Raw genomic sequence first — 22,476 nt, forward strand, 5'->3', positions numbered from 1 at the left:
ATGGAGGAGAGATTAGAGGAGTTGGAGAGAAAATGGGAAAAAGGACAACGGCAGGAGGGGAGGGAGGAAAAGTTAGAGAATTTAGAGAGGAGGTTGAGTAAATTAGAAGGTGGAGGAGGGGGGAGGGAGAGGAGGAAGAGAAACAGGGAGAGCAGAGATAAAGGAAAGAGTGAGAAAATTGGAGATGATAAGGGAAAGGAAAGAGATTGAAGAGGAGAAAGAACGTAGTGATAAAAGGTTTCAGGGGGGGGGAGAGGGGACGTGAGGAGAAAAATTAAGAAAATATTTACGCAGATAGGAGCGGAAGTAAAGGTGGAGGAAGTGAGAGAAGTGAGGGCAGAAAGGGGAGAGTGGGGTAGGCTAGCGGTGGTCAAGCTAAGGTCGGAACAGGATAGAAAGGAAATTATAAGGAAGAAGAGAGGATTGAGAAAGGGAGATATCTGGGTAGGGAATGACTTAACGTGGAAGGAAAGACAGAACAGATGGAGGTTCAGAGGGTTGGTGATGGCAGAGGAAAGGAAAGGAGCAAAGGTATAGATTGGAAAAAACAAAGCGTTACTTAATGGGGAATGGTGGTTCTGGGATGAAGAGGAGGAAGGAATAAGAAAAGGATGGAGAATGAGGGAAGGGAATACAGAGAGGCAAAGTTTGGGGGAAGAGAGGGAAAGAGCGTAAAGAGAAAAGGGGAGGGGGAAGGAGTGGGAGAAGAAAGAAGAAAGAAAAAGAAATGGAAGGGGGAAAGGTGAAAAGGGGTAGCGGGGAGGGGACAGTAGAGAAATAAGGAAGCTAAAAGAGAGGGGGAAAAGGTAGGGGAAGAGAGGGTAGTTAAAGTGGCATTTTGAAATGTGACGGGGATAAGAAATAAAGATGTAAAGTTCTGGAGGGAGGTTACGGAGTGAGATATAGTGGTGAAGACATGGGTGGAGAGTAAGAAATGAGAACGGATAAGAGAGAAATTACCAAGGGATTATAGGTGGAAGGCACAAATGGCGGGAAGAAAGAATAAGAAGGGGAGAGCAATGGAGAGAAATACTAATGGGGATAAGAAATGAGATAGAAATAATAGAAGGGGGGAATAGAGGAATAATGGAAGGATTAATGGTGGAGAAGCGGAGCATAGGGAAGGAGATATGGATGATAGTGGAAGTGTACTGTAACGGAGACGTAGGGAAGAAGTGGGAGGAAATCAAGAATTGGGCGGAAGAGAGGAAAGATTGAATGCGGACACTGGTGGGGGGGGGGGAATTTTAATGCAAGAACGGAGGAGCTAAGGGGTTGGTGGAAAAAGAGTGAAGAGTGGAAGGAAGAGGAGAGGAGAAAATCGAAAGATAAAAGAGTGAATGCGGAGGGAAGGTTGTTAATAAGTAAACTAGAGGAGGTAAGATGGATGATATTCAATGGATGTGGGAGATGAAAAAGGGGAATGGACGTACGCAAGAAGGAAGGGGAATTCGGTACTAGATTACATTGTAGGAGATGAGGAGGTGTGGGAAAAGGTGGTCAGAATGAAGGTAGAGGATAGGATAGATTTAGATCATTTCCCGGTGGTAGGATGGATTAAGGAGAAGAGGGAAAAAAGAAGGGAAAGAGGAAGGGAAAGAGAAGGGGGTACTAGAGGTAGACGATAAAAGGAAAAAAGGAGTTTAGGAAGAGAATGGAACAGATGTGGGAAGAAAAGGAGAAGGAGGATGGGATAAACTGGGAAGAATTGAAGGATGAGGTGCAGGGGATACTGCGGAAGGGACAGGAAGATAAGGAGGGATAAAGGAGAGGTTGGTGGGACGCAGATTGCAGGGAAAGTAAAAGGAAGGTGAGGAGAGAGTTGAGGAAGTAGAAGAAAGGGGGGAAGGGAGAGGAGAGTTACAGAAAGGTTAGAAAAAAATATAAGGAACTGTGACACAAGAAGAAGGAGGAAAAGAGAAAGAGGTGAATGGAAATGGCTAAGAGAGCAAGGAAGGAGGGACAGGTGTGGGAAGTGGTAAATAGAGAAAGAAGGAGGAAAAGAAAAGTAAATGAGGGGATTGAAATGAAAAAGTGGGTAAATTATTTTAGAGGACTGTTAGGGGGGAGGGTAGAAAGGAGAGTAGTTAGAGGGATAAGAGGAAATGGAAGGGAGGTCAAGGGGAAGCTGACAAAGGAAGAAATGAGAGGGGCGGTGAGAAGGATAAGAGAAGGAAAGGCAGTGGGGAGAGATGAAATTCCAGGGGAAGTATGAAAGTACGGAGGGGAAAAGTTGGAAGACGCGGTATGGAAAATTTGCTATGTAGTGTGGAAAGGAGAGGAGTGGATTGAGGAGTGGAGCAAGAAAGTGATTGTACCGATTAGAAAAAAGGGTAAGAGGAAAAAGGTGGAGGACTACAAAGGCGTCACGATAATGCCGTCTCTGTACAAGGTCTATGCGACGGTGGTGACAGGTAGGCTGAAAAAAGAAGTGGAGGAAGGGAATAAGGTGTCACAGAATCAAATGGGGTTCAGAAAAGGAATGGGAACAAATGACAACGTGTACGTCTTAAATTACTTCGTAAAAAGGCAATTAAGCAAAAAGAGGGGTAAATTAGTAGCCTTCTTTGTAGACGTGAAAGCCGCGTTTGATTCTGTGAACAGGGGGGGTCTGGGAAAGGCAATGAAGGATAGGGGGATTAGTGAGAGGTTGGTAAGGAAATGTGAGGAGATAATAAGGGAAACAAGGAACAGGGTAAAGATAAGGGGGAAAGTAAGTGACGTCTTCTGTACAGGAAGGGAGGTGAGACAGGGTTGCCCGTTGAACCCAGGACTATTTAACTTAGTAATGGCAGATCTGGAGGAGGAAATGAGAAAGGGGGTTTGGGGTGGGATAAAATTGGGGTAGGAGAAACTATATTCGTTAGCATTTGCGGACGATATTGTGTTGCTGGCGAAAGATGAAGAAGGGATAAAAGCAATGATGGTAAGAATGGAGAGATACTTGAGGGGGAAGAGGCTGAGGGTGAATGTGGATAAGATAATGAGGTTTGGAAAGGGGGAAGAAAGAAGAGAGTGAGGTGAAGATGGGGGGGGGGAGAGAAGTGGAAGAGGTTAGCAGATACAAATACTTGGGGTATGTTCTAGAGGAACGGTAGGCAGGGGGAACAGCTAGAAGATAAGATGAAGAGGGGGATAGCGGCAATGGGACAAGTCTGGGGGATAAAGAAAAGATTGTTTGGAAAGGATTGAGGGAAAAGAATATGGCTATTTGATACGGCGATCTGGACGGCGATGGCGTACGGAGTGGAAATTTAGGGGTGGAAGGAGAGGGAACTGTTAGAAAGAGTGCAGGAGAAGTATGTAAGATGGGTATTAGGAGTCAGCTGGAGAATACCAGGATATATGGTAAAAGAAGAGTTACAGAAGGAAAAATTAAGATCAAGGATGAGTAGAAGAGCGTGAGGATTTGAGGAGGGGCTGGCGGGGGTGAAAGGAAATGAATAGGCGAGAAAATGTTGGGAGGAGATGAGAGAAAGAATGAAGGGAGGAGGGAAGTAGGAGAAGTAGGAGAAGAAGAAAAAGGAATTTTTCAAGGGGAGGGCATCAAGGAAGTAGAGGAGGGAAGGGAGAATGGGACTTTGGTTTTTGGGAAATTAGAGGATAAGGATAGAGAGGAGCAGAGAAAGGAGAGATGGGTGAGAATTATGGGATTAAAGTTCAATAAATGGTACAAAAGAGTGAAGGGAAAAGGGGTATCAGGGTACTTGAAGAAAGGGTGGACAGAAGAAAGATGGGAAAGGATAGCGAAGTATAGAATGGGAGAGGGAGTAAGAGAGGCAATGTATTGGGGGAAAGAAAAGGATAGGTTAGGCAGAGTGTGCGGAAAAGAGGAGGAAACATGGAAGCACGTATGGGAGGAATGTGGGAGTTGGGGTACAAGGGGGGTATGGGAGGAGAGGGTGGAGGAGGTGCTGGAGAAGGAGGGGAAGGGAGAGAATTGGATAAAAAGATAGAGAGCTTCAGGGAAGGGAAGGTAGTGGAGGAAGAGCGAGTGGAGGTGGAAAAATGTGCAGGGTAAGGGGAGGGGTGGGGAATAAGAGGGAGAGGGTGAACTGGCGGAGGGGGGAGAGAAAAGGGAAGTGGGTGAGATGGAGGGCGGGAGGGGAGAGAGAGAATGAGAGGTAGGAATAAGTGAGGAATGTACGAGGGGAGAGAATAAAGAAAGAAAGGGTACTGCCTTAGGAGGGGACTGGAATGTAGACATGTAAATAATTATATAGAAAGAGTAAAGAAAGAACAGTTAGAAACGGATGTAAAATAGAGAAACTTGCGACAAAAACAGAGGTCCCCGTGTGTGTGTGTGTGTGTGTGTGTGTGTGTGTGTGTGTGTGTGTGTGTGTGTGTGTGTGTGTGTGTGTGTGTGTGTGTGTGTGTGTGTGTGTGTGTGTGTGTGTGTGTGTGTGTGTGTGCGTAGGGAGAGCGTTAGGTCATAAGTTAATAATTAAGGTAGACTAAGATAGGTGTAAGAGTAGTTTGTAAGACTAATATAAGGATGTAAGGAGGTTGTATAAAGATTTATAACCCTAAAGGGAATAAATAAACGATTTAACTAGTACTTATTTGTGTAAAATCTATGGAAGATCATTAATTTGTGTTTTTTTATAAATAAAAGTGCTATTCATAACATTAATTGTTAGCATTCTACGATGCCCATGTTATTCCACAAACACATCCTTTTTCCCTCTTCAGAAAATTGTAAATTATGTTAGTTTTTTATATACTCGATGAATTTGTGCCTCTAAGGTAATTGGTAGAACTCTATGGTTAATAAATTGGCGTTGGTTACAATTGTGTCACATTAATATTTTCTGAGTTATTGTCAAAAACCGAAATGGTATTCTACAACACCTTCCTTTTCGTAAATCTAATGAAAAGTGGATAAAATGTGTTTTTTTTTATTTAAAAATAGATATAAACAGCAACCGATTTTTACCCTTTGTAATACATTTTAAATCGGTTGGTTTTGTAACTGTTATTTCTGTGTTCGTTTGTGCAACTCTTTCATTATGCACAATAGGACTGTTTGAAATTTGACAGTCTGTTTGTACATTTTCCTGGCATTCAACTGATTGTGTCACTGTAGAATCTTTAATGACAAAATGTATTAAATTTTAGGAGGTTTGTAAAATATAGTCTTGAATATTAATATATTAAATAATTTCTTTTGTGATATAAAAATTAAGGAAGAAATTAAAAATTAATTAATACGTTTTATTTAACTAATATTTAATTATTGCAGTATATAATTTAATGTTGTTAATAATTATACATTAGAATATATTATAAATATATTGTTATTAAATAGTGTTATTAAAAGTTACATATAAACTACTTCAATTATTAAAAATTTAAAATTATTTTAAGTATAGAAGATCATCAAAACAACATTTCTATATTTTGTACACCCAGCGGCATCGATTCTGTCTCTCAGAAAATTTTTCAAGCTGACAAGTTACCATCTTTCTCGCAGTTCATGATAAATGTAACGACTAGAGTTTATTGGTTGTTACGTTATTCATAAACTGTAAGTATATAGAAAGATAACGACTTTTCAGTTTGGAAAATTTTCCGAAAGACAGAATCAATGACGCTGGGTGAACAGTAGCAATCATAAATGATCATAAATACTTTTTAGGTGAACATCCATATGCACTTACGTACATATGGATGTTCACCTAATACGTGTATCTTACCTTGAAATTTAGAAAAAAATGAAACGGCGGTACGTGTAGAACAATTTTCGGAATTCATCTTTTTCTTCTGGATTTGTTTACTTGGTTGTATAGTCGTGAGCTAAAAGGTTGCAACACATTTTCTTCGATTGTTTTTGAAATGTAGACTTGCTCATCAAACGGCAAACGTCATTGGTTCTTACCTGTGGATCCAACCAATTAAGCATCGAACCATCTACCATCAAAGAAAATGTGTTGCAACCTTTTAGCTCACGACTAGACGCGTGACTCTTTTTCTAGTGAGCTTTCTTTGTCAGAAGAACAAAATCGAGAAAGCTTCTTTTTTGTTCGTTTTTATTGAGAAGAGTCCGAATCCGTGTCTGCTCAAATGAGACGTATTTTCTGCTTTTTGAGCTTTTCTTTCAGCATTACTGAGAGAGTCTATCAAAAAATATACAATTTTTGGCAATAATATTATATTACTGGCACTGTGTGATTTCTATTTAAAATTAAATGTTATATATTTTTTGTATTTATTCTAATGTTACAAATTGCTAATAACTAATAAGTCAATTTTATTCAGCAACAATAAATAAGAAAAAAAATATACCTGCTTGTCCCAAAACTCTTATTTGAACGGCAGACCAATCAGCATTAGGTTTAGCACATTTCTTTAAGTATTTCTTTAAAATTGATGGATTTTTGCCTTTAGACCACAAAGCCGTTTTGTTACCAGGTAAAAGCCAAGAAGAGGAAATAATTTTGCTTGTGCTCTCTTCGATAAACTCAACTATTGAGTAAATCATCTATATATAAAAAGTTATTTTATATTTACTATCTATATATTTTAATAATGCCTTTACAAAAAAAATTGCAGAAATATATTACTCATTAATAAAAATTTAGACATATACATGTATCAAGCAAGTAATTTATATATAAACATATTAAGAAAAGAATAATATATTTTAAGAATATTTAGTACTGATTCATACTAGTGTTAATTTATTTTGGTTTTGGTAATTGTGTGTAAAAGAGGATATGCAATGTATGATATATGGTCCTGAAATACAATGTATTTGGCTTTTATTTGTGACGAATCAACTATTTTAAGTGATTCTTGTAATTTACTAATTCTAAATATTTGTAATTTTTGAGATTCACAAGGATAAATAAAATAATTATTGTATTTCATAAATTGCTTACAAATTAAAATAGAATGATCTGTTGAGAATTTTTACTAATAATATTACAAATCTGTACAATAGTCCCATCATTTAATAATGTGTTACGTCCCGAGCGCGGTGCCGAATCGGCAAAGAGCGCGCGTTTCGGCGAGGCCATCTGTTTTCGAAGCACGAGCTTCGGGGACCCCACAGCCCAGGAGCGGATCGCGTGGCCGGATTTACCGGGGACAGGTCCGATTTCTCCGTGATCGAGGATCGAGAGAGGATTTCTATATCGCCTTAGAAAAGATGCCGCGAGAGTGCCAAAATGGTTGCGTCAGAATCGTTTCACGGCGTGTCGCCTTCCCGAATTAAGTGTGCAATGAATTCTTTTAGTTCGCGAGCACAACGATCGCAATCGAGGAAGTGACGCCGAGCAGCTACTGGTGCGCGACAAAGATCGCATCTTTCTGAGCTGTATACGGGCCCAAGATGTATGTAGTGTGTGATTACCCCAAAGTAATCACTTTTCGTAATACTCGAGTGCTTACTTTTGCACTCGAGACACACTATTGTCGGTTCGCGATTGCAAAAATATAACGAAGTCACGCACCGCGCGCTGCGTAACCACGCCCTGAATACACGATTTGCCTCGCGCTGGGTGCAATCCGATTTTATGCCAATGCTCGAGTGAGGGCACATGTTTCGATTTACTCTTCGGAGAACGGGCATGCGCGAGTTTCCTCAATTTCGATGACAGTAGCCTCGGATCTAAGGTATGGTTTATTTTCTGATATATATAATTGGCGCGCGAGGTCGGTTAGTGCTTCATAGCACTTGGCGCAGGCGACCGCGGTCTCTGGATATGAAATTAAGGTGCTGCAGAACGAACACCGTATGGATTCTTTGTCTTTGCCGATAACTAAACGATGTCGCGTGATCGAATCATAGTATACGCGGTTGCGAGAGGATAAATTGATTTGGCACTTGTCGCAAATGATGATGCGGTTAAGTTGGTGCCGGTGGAAGGTGGCTAGGCTACAAAGCGCGGAGTTAAGCCAGCAGAAGTAAGGGGTTCTGGTCGAGAAGAATGGGTTATTTGACATGCTTTTTTTAATAGGGCGTCGTGACTTATCTTTTCGGTGAAGGCTATAACGATTGGGATGACGATAACTGCTGAGACTGTAGCCTTGATCGTAGACCGCGCCGGTCAGGTGATGGGTGCCTTCGTCCCTTTTGGCTGTCCAGTTGTTCTCAGATTTCGGCCGTAGTACTTCTGGTTACTCACTTCACTCGCGGTATTGCATGCATGAAAGTTGTGGAGGTAGGCGTAGAAATTGAGCAAAAGCGTTTATCTTCTCTGTCTGCCAATTTTGCGCGCAAGCGCTGGCGCAAGCATTCAAATAGGTAGCGGCGGCGGCGGCAAGTTCTTTTTTTAAAGGATTTTTTTAATTAATTTCTCCGCGGATTTTTTTATTAATTTCGCATGGGGCGCGGACACGGCGGGGCACAGCGCCGTAGGGGAGCTTCCGCGAGCATTCGGGTGGGTAGAAAAAATTATTAATATTTATTTTTTTGCGCTGCGGCGGCGGCGGCGGGCGCGGACGGCGGTGGAGAGTATCCGCAAAATTTTAGCACCGCGGAAATCGCCACGTTAGACCCCGCAAAATACGCCGCAAAAATCGCCGCGGAAATCCGCCACGGAAATCGCCGCGGAAAAACGCTGCAAAAATCACCGCGTTATCATAAAAATATATTACATGCCGGTTCGTAGCTATGAGATTCTTCCTTCTCTCACTTACATACCGCATGGGTGACCCCCCATCCTCGCAATCAGTCCCATTCCCACACTCCCAAGTAGGACCGTGGGGTGACTCCCACGCGTGGTCAGTATCGTCGGTTGACCTCCCACCTCCCACGTTAGACCTCGCAGATCATCACCCACTCCGCGGTACCACAGGTACCTCCGCGCCTACATTCCCCCCTCGCCCCTCACCCACCCTCATTGCCCCGTGGCTTTGAACTGCTATAGTATTCCTACTAAAACAGATCGGTAGCGAGAGCTCAGCAGCGAGAACATCTTTCCAACTGAAACCGACAAGTTTTTTTTTTTTAAAGTAGTGTAACATGAAGCAATACATGGAGAGATTATACTCATTATTACGGGTGACATATCCTGCAAATGTTGTAAGTATTTAAGTATAAGTATTTGTTTAAAATATATATATTTAACACGTTGACTGCTACGCGTGTTTATAATGAAATCCTCGTTAGGTTACACGCGTCGGTGTACAAAGCGAATAAACCATTTATGATTCAACAGTTTTATTATTACATTCTGTGGAATATCTGTCCAAATATTTTCAAAGATTCTTTGTAAATAATCAAATAAGCGTCACCCGAATACGAGAAATGCGGCCCGATGAAAACTTTTGCTGTCACCAAAATACGGATGATGTGGCAGTCAACGTAATAAATGTACATTTAAAAAATTTCATTTCAAATTTTCAGCAACTTATGATGCATAACGAGGAGGAGTTAATTGTGCCAATTCGGCACATTTTGCATCTGCGCGTGATTGGCCTCCAGGTAAATTATTATTATTATTATTATTGTTATTATTATTATTAATTTATTAGTTTAATATATTACACAAGTGCATTATTAATCTTAACAAATTTTTAACTTTTTTAGAATATTTGGCCAGCAGACATGACCGTACAAGGACACGTAAATATTGAAAAAAAAAGAGATGCATTATTTGCGATTGTTAGATCGCGATTATAACATATATATATATGGGAGACAGACGGCGTGGAGGACAAATGGGATCTTCGGATTCTCTTTGGAGAGAAGAACGAGGAGAAAGAGTGGTGGGGTAACCCAGGGAAACTAGTTGTGTATAAAGATATTCATAAAATTTAATAAAAATAAATAAAAATTTTTGAAATTAAATAAATATTGTATACGATGCCTTACACGTTTAATAATTGCAAAAATAAAAAGTTTTTTAAAATAATGTCTAATATTATTTCTATTATCCATCTTCTCATAATAAATAAGGTGTAAACGTTACGAGGCGGAAGCGAGAGCGTACGCAGATGTCAAATATTTTTGACCCACTTTTTTATTTTGTGACACGTTTCACCCATTAGTAGCAGTCAAGGGTCTCATCTCTTTCGGAGATGAATACCTGATTATTTGTCTTGCCATAAAATTCCGTTTTTATGTCAAAATCCTTTTCAGTGTTATAATACGCGAGCGAGAGAATATCCATGCATAGCGTATGGAAATAATACTATTCGTAGTAAAATTGTACTATTCATAGTATTTGTAGTAAACTGTCAACATTACCCTGTACGGAGCAGGTAAAGATTCGTCTGCAACGTGGGTACCATTAATTGAAACACTTATTAAATCTAAAAATGATTTGCTCTGTCCACCTTTTCTGTTTATATATATATAAAAAAAAAAATACGAGCAAGCGAACAATAGCCGCAACGCGTGCGATCAAAAACATGCGACTGGTGCAATAGCGTGCCGCAACGGGGGGTGCAAAAACATTACCCAGGTAAAGATTCGTCGTCTACAGCGTCGGCGACAAATGTACGGGTTTTAAATGATGGATCATAAAATATTTCCTGACAATGGAAGAGAAAAAAACGTTTCTTCTTCCTAAAATGCTGAAACAAATTTTTATTACAATAATTTAAACAATATATAAAAGAGAGATCGACAAGAGAGAGAGAGAGAGCGATACGTTTTTCTAAATATTTATTAAATAAATATTTTAATACAAAAAAAAACTATGTGGGAAAGAGGGAGAGAGAGAAGGAGAGGGATGCGTTAATTTCCAAATAATTGTTAAACTAATTTTAATAAATTGATATAAAATTTATATTAAATTGATATTAGGTTAATATTAACCTAATATAAACATAATAAAAAATTATATTAATTTATTAAAATTAGTTTATCAATTATTCGAGAAAAAACGCTAGAAAGAGAGAAGGAAAGAGAGAGGGAGAGAGAAAGGGATACGTTTTATTGTTACCGAATATTGTTAACCAAATAATTGTTATTTGCTAAACTATTTTTTAATAAAATTGCTATAAAAATATTAAGTTTATATTATAGGTTAATTATCACACGATACCGAACGTGAACGCATCGAACAATAAATTCTATTTCGGCAAGGACGACACGAAACTAACGATGCCCGAAGGATCGTATGAAATACCGGTCATAAACGAATATTTGAAACGTGCAATTTTGCAGAAACGACGAGTGGTAAGTTTAAAAAATTTTTATTTTCTCTGTCCGCGGATTTCGCGTTCAGGCGCGGACACGGCGCCGTGGGGGAGCATTCGGGGTGGGTAGCGGCGGCGGCGGCGGGGGCGGCGGGCCCCGCGAAATTGCGCGCGCCGCGTTAGAACCCGCGAAATACGCCGCGGAAAAGCGCCGAGGAATTCGCCGCGGAATTAGCCGCGGTATTAGCCGCGATATTTTAAAAATACATTATACGCCAGTTAGTAGCCATGGGATTTCCTCTCTTCCCAACATCTTCATCCTCGGTTGCATACCGTTCTGCCGCGCGGGTGACCCCTACCTATCAATCAATCACACCTCTAAGTCAGTGGGTGACACCACCCACTGCATCTTAAGGATCACCACCCACTCCCGGCTAGGACCGCGGAGGCTGACTCCTACGCGCGGTCAATACCGCGGGCTGACCCCCACCTCCACCGTCAGCCTCACGGATCACTACTCACTCCACGGGTATCTCCCGCGCCTTCATTTTCCCTTGCCCCTCACCACCCTCCCCCCTCATTGCTTCCAAATTAGAACCGGCCTAGACTTACTACTCGGGGGGAAATGTGGGTGCAGGGATAGAAAGAGGGGGCCATGACATCATCCTGGGACTTACCCTTATCATTGTTTACATAAACAACGATAAGGTTATCTGTTTACATAAACAGAGATAACTAATATCTGTTTATAAACAAAGATAACAGTTATTTATTTATGTAAATAAATAGCCGTGGGGGTGGATGGGGGAACCCTCGTTGCATCGTCGTTATAATTGGCATAATATATATTTATAATTCGCGTTGCGGGCCTGACGTCCCCCGCAGGGCAATATCGCGGGCCTGACGTCACCCGCGGGCCTGAAATTCGGGGCGCGCAGGCCTGACGCGGTTTTCGCGAAACTGAACGCCGCCGCTGCTGCCGCTGCCGCCGTCGCCGCCGTGCGAGACAAAGGATATAAAAAATTTTCTAGACTCACCACTTTGTCCTTTTTCACTTGCCTGCCACCTCTCCGTCGATAACGCAGCGGCGCGCCGTCGCCTTCCTGCCGCCGCCACCGCCACCATCACTCTTGCCGCCGCCACCACCATTACTCCATCATCACCACTACCCCGCTACCGCCACCACCACTAATAGTAGTTTTCGTCGTCCTCTACTCCTTCCTTCTCGTGGATGAATTGTACGGTCAAAATGATATGAATAAGTATGGAGTCTGGTAAAATAGAGAAGATGTCGTAGAGACTGTTTGCGTAAAGTTGGGCTTCTTCGCTTTTCTCTTCTTTAGCTTGCTCTTCTTCCTCGCCTTCCTCTTGTTCTTTTTCTTTCTCGCCTTTCTTGTTGTATACAGGAGGAAGAGGAGGAGGGGGATGTCCGTTTAGAACAGCTCGAGCTGTTTCCAGTACTTCGTGAATAATATCGTTGGGCAAGAGGAAGAAGAAATTGTGCAGGTACTCCTGCAGTAACTCTTGTCCAAATTCCATATTTATTTATTACTCTCTATGAACTTAAAATCATTCGAGTGCACGCTTTAACAAATAATTACTTGCGAAGTTCACTGATTGAGAGCATGGCTACGACTGAGGAACAAAGGGCTGTGCGAGAGCATCCTCCGTCGCAGCGCGTATTTACAGTTGCGTCTAATCTCAAAAAGTATTAAATGACGGTCAAAGAATAAAATGAAACATACGCCGCAACTGTATGCTGATTAATATATATATATTAAAACGGGACGTTCGCTTCCCTTTCTCCCTCCCGGGGAGAGAGAGGCGGAACCCAGGGTACCCTCCACGGCTTTATCGCCCTCCGGGACAACGTTATGGAACGTCACGTCACAACTCCCCCGCCCCAGAGAGGCCGTAAAGAATCACGTCCGGCCGCCACCCCAGCTCCCTTCGGCTTCTAAAAACGGTAACGCGATGTCCACACCTGCTCGGGGAACTCAATCTGACAGCTTATGAAAGACGGTGGTCTTCCCGGATTTCTGCGCAATTCTCGCGCTCCCCGACCGCGTCCGACCGCCTCCGTTCTCCGCTCCAGCGCTTGCCGTCGGAGAGGAATGCGACGAATACGAAAAGAGTACAGGCATAAATCGAGAGGACCAACACAACTATATTCTCTTCCCTTCTTACAATTAAACATACATAAATAAAAATAAAAAAAAAACTGAAATATACTATTCCTTACAATAAATAAAACAAACAAAATACTTTCTAATGTGATTGTGTCCGGAGAACAAAGTAAAAGTGATCCGTAGGAGTGCTAAGGGGGAAGGACAAGAGGCGGTAGTGAGGTTCCGTCTCTAGGTATGGGTTTTTGGTAGGAGTCCTAAGCGTCTTCTCGCCGTGGTCGCCTTCAATACTCCTCCTCGTGGTCCTCCTCCTCCAGCCGGCGCGGGCGGCCTCCGCCAGCCGTTGACAGTCGCGCGGTCCCCTAGGCGCGCTTGCTGGGTTCATTCGACGATACGCCGGGCCACAATTACGTTTGTACCGTCCCCGCAACCATAGCAGAAACCCTGCATGCGAGGGAGGTCGCATTCGGCGTAAGCGTGGAGTCGGAACCCGCAATTCCAACACCCGCCCGCGCCGCGCAGAGGCACCGTTGGTGGTGAAGGGTTTACGGTCCTCTGGTCCACTGTCTCGCGGGCTCCCGCTCTTCTCGCCTCACGGCTGCTTGCTCCGAGGGAGTTCGGCTCCAGGGTCTGGGAGCCGATGTCCCGGGAGCGGGGGAACTTGGTTATCCTAGATCTGTTTTCCCCTTCCGGGACGAACCTCCAACGGTGGGCCTCTTCCATTGTGTCCCACAGGTCCGTCCAGAAGCCTGAGTCACTCTCCTCAATGAAACGCCATACGGCTCGATAACGGTGATATAATCGGCGGAAAATCCGCCGTAAATCTTGATCATTCATTGCGGGACACATCTAGGAGACGGTAGGAAGGGTCAGATATGGTTGGAGGTCCTGAGCATGGATCCTTCCTGCGGGTGTCCCGTCCAGCTGTTTCCCGTCCAGCTGTTCCAGTTCGTAAACAACCAGAGAGACCCCTCTCCGGATTTTTAGAGGTCCTTGGAACTTGTGCGCCAATTTCCCCGCGATATTTTGCGCTGCGGACGATAAGACGTGTTGCCGTTTCAAGACTAAGTCACCCACCCCAAACGTTCGGTTTCTTCGTCTCATGTTATAACGGGAAAACTGTTTTTCGTACGCGTTATTTAAATTCTCTATGACCTATTCTTGTAGAGATTGTAGTTTTTTCATTCTCTCCTCCCATTTCTCAGTAGTTGTAGCTTCAACTTCGGTAATGTCTTGGCATTGGCGACGGAACGATTGCCTCGGAGCTAATTCTTGCCCGAGATTCAAGAATGCGGGGGAGGTCCCTATAGAAGAGTGGAACGTGGTATTATACGCATGTCTAAATTCCGGTAAATGTTTGTCCCACTCGCGGTGATCTTTCTCGATAAATGCGATAATCATTGTTTTTAGGATTCTATTAATTCGTTCTACGAGATTGGCTTGGAGGTGATATGGTGGGACGGTAGTGTGTGTAATATTATTGTCTTTGCAGAAGGTCTGAAGTGTTCGGTTCACAAATTCGGTACCATTATCAATCAATATAAATTGTGGGTTCCTCCACCGCAAGATAACAAGGTCCTCCAACGCCTCGCGAATTTTCGGTCCTGTCGTGGAACGCAGCGTTTTGCATTCTACCCATTTTGCGAACAAGTCTTGGATGACTAGCATGTACTGAAAACCGGCTTCGCGGTAACGGTCCAACGATATCCGCAGCTATCACGGTCCACGGTCCATCCGCGATTCTACGCCCAATCAAACCGGCTGGGCTTGCTTGCTCTACTTTAACGCGTTGGGACAAGTCGTACGTTCGCACGTAGTTTGTCACGTCGCGGAATAAGTTTGGCCAGAAAGACTGAACCGCGACCCGCTGGTACGTCTTTTCAACGCCAAGATGCCCTGCCTGCAGTACATCATGGGATTCTCTTAACGCTTCCTTGTGGTATTCCTTCGGTAATACTAGTTTTCAACGGTCTAGGTCTTCTACGATTTCTGAGATCACGAGTTTCGGTCTCAAAAAATAGAGTCTATTGTCCACGATTTTCCACTGAGTGTATTTTTCCGGATGTTTTGCGACCTCTCGTAACCTTTTGCGATACCACACGTCCTCCGTATTATGCCATTCGGTAATTTTTATTGCCGCGTTCACGTACGCGGTTTCGATCACTTTGGTATTCTTCTCCGCTTCAGGGTTTTCGGTACTCTCATACATTCGTGAGAGAGCATCTGGGACGTGATGGAGCGCGCCTTTTTGATGGACGACATCGTAGTCATATTCTAACAATTCCAGCGCCCATCTCGCTAGTTTCCCCGTGGGGTTTTTTAAGTTATGCAGCCAACGCAAACTACTATGGTCGGTAATGACGGTAAAACGATAGCCTTCCAGATACGGTCGGAACTTCTAAAGCGCCCATACGACTGCTAAACATTCTTGTTCGATAATGGAATATCTTTTTTCTGTATCCGACAGAGCGCGGCTCGCGAACGCTATTACTCTCTCCCCATCCGCAACCGTCTGCGTTAATACCGCTCCCAGTCCAACCGAGCTCGCGTTAGTTTGTAACATGAACGGTTCTTCGAAATTCGGGCAGATCAGGGTCGGCGCATCGACGAGGTGTTCCCGCAACGTATCAAACGCGCGAGCCTGGTCATCCCCCCACTCCCAGCGCTTGCCCTTTTTCAACAGGCGCGTTAATGGTTTGCTAAGTGTCGCGAACTGCGGAATGAACCTACGGTACCACGACGACATTCCCAAGAAACGACGTAGTTGCTTTAAACTTCGCGGGACGGGATACTCTAATTTGGGCCGCGGCTTCTTGGGATTCACCGTTAAACCTCCGGGCCCCCAATTGTCCAATACTCCGGCGTCAGTCGGTCGCACTTAATATCGTCACGACCGAACAGGTCGTTCATACGTCGCCCAAACTCTCGGCGATTTATAGTCAGAATAATCATAGGAGTCATGAATTCAATATCTGGAATTGAATTGACGGGGATATTCAAACCGTAATCCATTTTTGCGTTCTTATAGTCGCGCGAGCTCGACTAAGACTGACGAGCTAGAGCATTCTCCGTCGCTAAGGGCCATGCGGACCTTCGTAAGGAGATCTATTTCATATAAACAAACGACCTATCTCGACCATTCGTCTAAAGTAACCTTAGATGACTGAGCACTTGAAACACTTGTCTTAGCCCGACTTTACTCTCGTATACTCGCATCTTTTCTTAAAAAATATTGTGGTATTAATACTAATGTTTAACTGTGGATTTTTTTGGAAAAGGAAGAATAAAAAAAGGTTGCAATTTAAATTTAATAGTAAACAATTTATTGCCTGTTTTGAATACATTGTTTATGCAGTAAAAAATAAAGCTAACAGCTCACAATCGACGAGTTGACGCATATTGAAGATATTGCTCTCGCGTATCGCTTTTTCTTGATTCATTATATTGGACGCGATGTTTAAGAATTGTATGTACTTAACATTGACTGTATCAACGATTCTAACTAAGCGGTCGAACATTACGTTGATACACTCGTACAAACTGAACGTACGACGTAACGTGGATTCAATCACTGTCACATACACGTTAGAAGATTTGAGACGTATGAGCCTAACGTCATTCATCGCACTAACTTTGATTGTTAACGGTCCGACGCTTATGAAATTGTCCTTGTAATCATTTCAAATTAATTTGGAAATATTCCATTGTTGCTCGTAGAGACCTTTCCACGTTTCGACAGACAGTATCAATTCTCGTCCTTGATGATCTCCTATGGCGATCTCCACGTTACTTGGTGGACCAACGTTAATTCCAATCTCCAAATACTTGTAACTCGTAGCTGTCAAAGCGTAACGTCTGCTCAATAAGCGCGCTGTACGACGCTCCGTCGAAATGCTGTAAAAGAAAAAACAAAAGTTCATCACACAACGTTGCATAAACGCTATTAGAATATCGAAACTTACCCATTGCATTCCTTCTTCACTTCACTACTGTACAATGTGTTACTTCCCTCGGCAAAGTACATTGCGAATCGTTCGTTCGTTCGAGCCTCTGATGCAATACTGATGTTGTAAGAAATTATGATGCTTATTTGAAGATTAATGCTTCTGCACTTTTTAAGGAGAGGGAAAGTTTTCCCCTCTTTCAACAATTTCATCATTGTTGTCGTTATCGCTTGCACATGTCACGACACGTTTATGCTTCTACATTTTTTTTTTAAAGGAGAGGGGTGGTTTTCCCCTCTTTTTAAAATAATTGCATCATCGTCGTTATCGCTTGAACATGTCACGACACGTTTCGCGATCCGGAAGCGTTGTACAAGAACGAAACGTTAAACATAATGTACATGACGTACGTGAAATATGAAACGTGAAACGCAAAGAATGAAACATGTATAAGAACGTTAAACGAAATATGAACAATCTATATGAAACATGAAAAAAAACGTTAGAGAAACGTTAATGTAATGGAGGGGAAAAGAATAGAAAACGAATCTTGTATATTACGTATGTTTATTCACGTAATTGTGTCCACCAATTGAAAAGTTTGAATACATTTTGTAAAGCACAATGTTTATTCGTACGGTGTTGCTCACATTGAAAAGTATTAGCATCATCTAGATTATTCAGATTATCCACGTCTTCGTAATTCACATCCAGGTTCTCGATGTATCGCAATGGCCGTAAGGAATTCGGAAGGATGACTGAATCACGCCTTTATTATACTACATCACTGGCGACAAATAGGAAAAATACAGCGGATTTGCATTTTCCTCGCAGCAATAGCGGGATAAAATCCGCGCGACGAGATAAATTTTAAATTTATGATTCGTCCGTAATGACATATTTCCGTTTAATCGACAGACACGTTGGTCATCGAAAAAATTCGATCATTATACGTTGGAATACGAATCTGCAATTTAATTCGCATTCCTTGGTTTTTAATGTAAATCGTGATCGCGCGGGGAAGTGACGTTGAATAAAATAATTCGACAAAATATTCGTCTCATTGCGTAATGACACGTAAATGTGTTATTTGTAGTTAAAACTGTATAATATCCATCGGCGTAAATTAAATCGTAAATGTGTTTTATTAGCACGCTATTGCAACGCGATCATCGGTTGTGCGACTGCATGCGCTCCGTTAGGTAAATTAATAATAATCGCCCACTGTTTCAAGGGTTTCGACGAACAGACGGGCGTAATAAATACCGGAACCCGGAAAAGCGTAATTACGGGCAGCACCCGCGCTATTTGGCTTTTAAACTCATCACACGAATGCTACATGTCAATGATACGTCTTTATTACAAATCAAGCGATTACATTTATTTCGCGATTTGCGACAACCCCTTTCCTAAAGTTACATTTACCTCAATGATGAACAAATTAAAATAATTGGCCGAAATATTGATCGTAGCGTAAATGCATTTTATTTATAGTTAAAACCCTATAATATTCATCGATGTGAATTAAATCATAAATGCGTTTTATTAGCATGCCATTGCAACGCGATTATCAGTTGTGCGACTGTATGAACTTTGGCTTTTCCATTATTAATTTTGTAGAAAGAAAATCCTAAAAGGCTCTTTTCCGAAATTTCATATAACGTGAGAATAATTAAATAATACGAAAAATTTGTATATAATAAATTATTTAAACGATGCCGCAATTTAACCGTGTTTCCGACAACGGGATAATAAGAGAAGCCGGATTTCAGCGTCTTAAATTACGAATTCCACCACGAGTATATGCTTCCTTTATATCATGATAAATGTAATTTGTTGTATACAGACACCGATAGCTTGTTGTATTATCTCGAATGCGAAGATGTGTATGAGATGATGAAACGTGATATAGCGAGATATGATACAAGCGATTATCTGGCGGACAACGCATACGGAATGCCTCTTGCAAATAAAAAGGTTCCCGGGCTGAAAGATGAAAATAATGGTTTAATAAAGACTAAATTTGTTGGACTCAGGGCGAAGATGTACGCGGTGAGAGTGAAGGTAAACAAGATACAAAAAAGGCGAAAGGCGTGAAAAATAATGTTGTAGCACGAACTATTACCTTTGAAGATTACATGCGTTGTCTGAATGATGAAATAGAATTAATTTGACGTCAAACGTGCATACGTTCGAAGTTATATGAGGTTTATTCTATTAATGAGAAGAAGCTTGGACTTAGTTCTCTAGACGATAAAAGATATGTATTGCCGCATTCAACAAAAACATTACCCTGGGGACTTTGGCGGATACAATTATAATATATTGTATTACATCTCATGTATTGTTTCACATATTTTTTTTACACGTTTAATATGTATTATGAATAAGATATTTTGTATTGTTTTTTATTTGTTTAAAAAATAGTTTTATATGAATTTTTGTAAAAATAAAGACAAAGGAGAATAAAAAAAAAGTGTTTCTATAATGAAATATATTTTATTCATGTATACATTTATATCGTTTACAATATATATTTCATACCAAAAAATAAATCAAATAACATCATTTTTATTTATCCATGAATTATACGATTCATCGAATCCCAGCCACTTAGACGTAAACGTTGTTTCCTTTCTTTCTTTTAATTTTTTCAACGAGATAGACATCCGGATATCTCGTGCGATTTAGCTCATATTCATAGAAGGCACCTGAGATTTGTTTACCGCGATAATCTTTGAGTAAATAAGTAACGGGATTAGTACGCTGCACTTTCACAATCTTAAACACCTCCAATTGGGGGTGTACCCCTTTTCGAATGCAGCTTTGAACTTGCTCACGTGTACCGAATCGTTTACTTTGAATTTCGTCGGCCCTGCAATTTTGATACGACTGTACACAGTGGATAAGAGTTTTTCGGCACTCGTTGAAGTTACGTCGGCTGGTCGCATGCCGATAGTACGATGCCTGCGCTTGTTGTAATCCGACACCAGACGCGGCAGCACATCGACTTGTGCGACCCATTAAGTGTAAACATACGCCACATATCGTTCTTAAGTGTGCGATTCCACCTCTCTATTATAGATGCTTTTAAAACCGAATATGTAGAATAATGATTAATGTTATGTTTTTTCAAGACTTTCTGCACATCGGCGTTATAAAATTCCTTTCCCATATCCGTTTGCAAATTTTTTGGACATCTTCCGCTCTCTCAAATTATCTTGGCGATTGCGTCAGCCGTCTCGCGCCCGGCCTTGTTCTTGAGCGGTACTGCCCAGGCGTATTTATTTAACGCATCGATGACGGTAAGTATGTAATTATGACTTCTATTATACTTTGAATATGGACGCATCTCGACGATATCAGCTTGCAGATCGTCGAATCCTTTGATTATAACGTGTCTTCGAGGAAAATTGCGCCTTGCTGGGGCGTGTAATTCCTCGACGAGCCGTCGCCTCTCGGAGCTAATTTTTTTCGACGAACTCATGTTTCAGCGCGTAAACGAGTTATATTATGACTGACTCGTATCGCGGGCACGCAATTTAATTTATATTACTGTCGCAAAGTTCCTCTACTTTGTTTTGTCAAACGTTTTTCTTTGTTACAAAATTTTTGTCAAAACGTTTTCTTTGTTACAAATTTCTGTCATCCATCAATAACTTTTCTTTGTCTTTCGGTATTTGGCGGTTAGATACTTGGTGGTAATTATTCTTGACCTGATTTACGATCGTTCGACAACGATCCAACACTCGTTCTTGAGTTTTTTCACAGCGATCTTGAGCCGATTGGTAGTAATCTAACAATCGTTCTTGAACCGTTCTATTTTTATTGAAGAACCGTTCAAAATCATTCGTTAGACGTTCGTAACCGTCTTTTCGATGTTCATTGCCACTCATTTTTCCGTTGTGACTTGGCTTTTTATAATTATACGCTAAAACTCGTCGTTTTATCGTAATGCTCACACGTCCTTCTCGAAGTCAGCCTCTCGTCTAATTCGTTTTCGCGAATACGTGATTAATTTATAATAATACCGGCTTCGCAAAGTTTCTCTACGATAGACAGCATCTCGTTGCCGTGAGCGTCGTTGCTGGCTTAATGCGAAGTTTCGAGCAATCGAAGTCGATCCACCAACTCGTTGGGATCGTCCCAATGAACGTAATCTATCCTTTTATCGTTTAGTATCATAGCTCTAGGTAATCCCTTTCCGGATTTATTCTTTTTCTTTGGTGTAAATTCGACCGACATCAATGGTGCGATCACGTGTTTGTACTTGTATCCTCTGTTGCCCCGTAATTGCTCCTTCGCGGTGTAATTTTTTCTATGTGCGCTTGTAGTTAACAATATACTCTTGTACTTTTGCAAATCGTTTTCCGTATAAATAAGGTCATCGGGAATTCTCTTAAAAATCAACTCGTAAAGACCGGGTGTGCCAGCATATCGCACACCATCGACAATTATGTTCTCATTGCGGTCCACGTCCAATTTTTTATTACCAAGCATCATTCCATCCTTGTCGAGACGAACGCCATATATGGTGTGTATAATTTTCTTTTTTTTGCCACCGCTGAAAAAATCTCTAATGTACTTTTGACCCAATGGACCCAAATGCTGCGACAATGTTTTTTGACCTTCCAACGTTTGCATCTGATGTTGGATAGATGTTTCGAACAAATTGTCTGTGGTTTCGAAAACGTTCTCGAGAGCATCATCCGTTGATTTTATAGTTCCAACCGTCGTACGCGGTGTGGATGTTATCACTGATGAATCCAACGTGACGTTCGATTGTCTCGAACGTTTCTTTTTGCTTGATGTTACTTTCGAAAATTTATAAAATGCGCCATCGTTGTCGTCGTCATCATCGTCATCGTTATCGTCGTTATCATCGTCGTCGTCGCTATGCCTTTGTTTCTTTATAGTATTTTTCGACACTTCTGCCTTGATATTTTTAACCTCTCTCTTAATCGGTTGAGATTCCTCGACGATCTGTTTCAGAGGTTTGACGATGGGCTTGAAACGTCTCTCCATCGCAATATCCTCCTCGATTTTACCGGTTTTCAGAGCGCGAGGTTTCTTGCGGATCGCCTCGCTCGTCTTTTCAATCTCCATCGCGAGTTTTTCGCGTTGACGCTTATTAGCCATGACGAACGTCTCTGCCCAAGATATCGAGAAAGACTAACCGTTTCGAGGTACCGCGAACTCGTTAAATTTTTTTCTGCATCGTTCGTTACTAAGAGGACTGTTCTTGTCTATCACTAGAAATCCGTATTCGCGTTGCCAACAAGTACGGCACAAAGCGCAAAATTCATTGTACGACA

This window comes from Solenopsis invicta, chromosome 1 (genome assembly GCF_016802725.1).
Source record: "Solenopsis invicta isolate M01_SB chromosome 1, UNIL_Sinv_3.0, whole genome shotgun sequence".
NCBI lineage: Eukaryota > Metazoa > Arthropoda > Insecta > Hymenoptera > Formicidae > Solenopsis > Solenopsis invicta.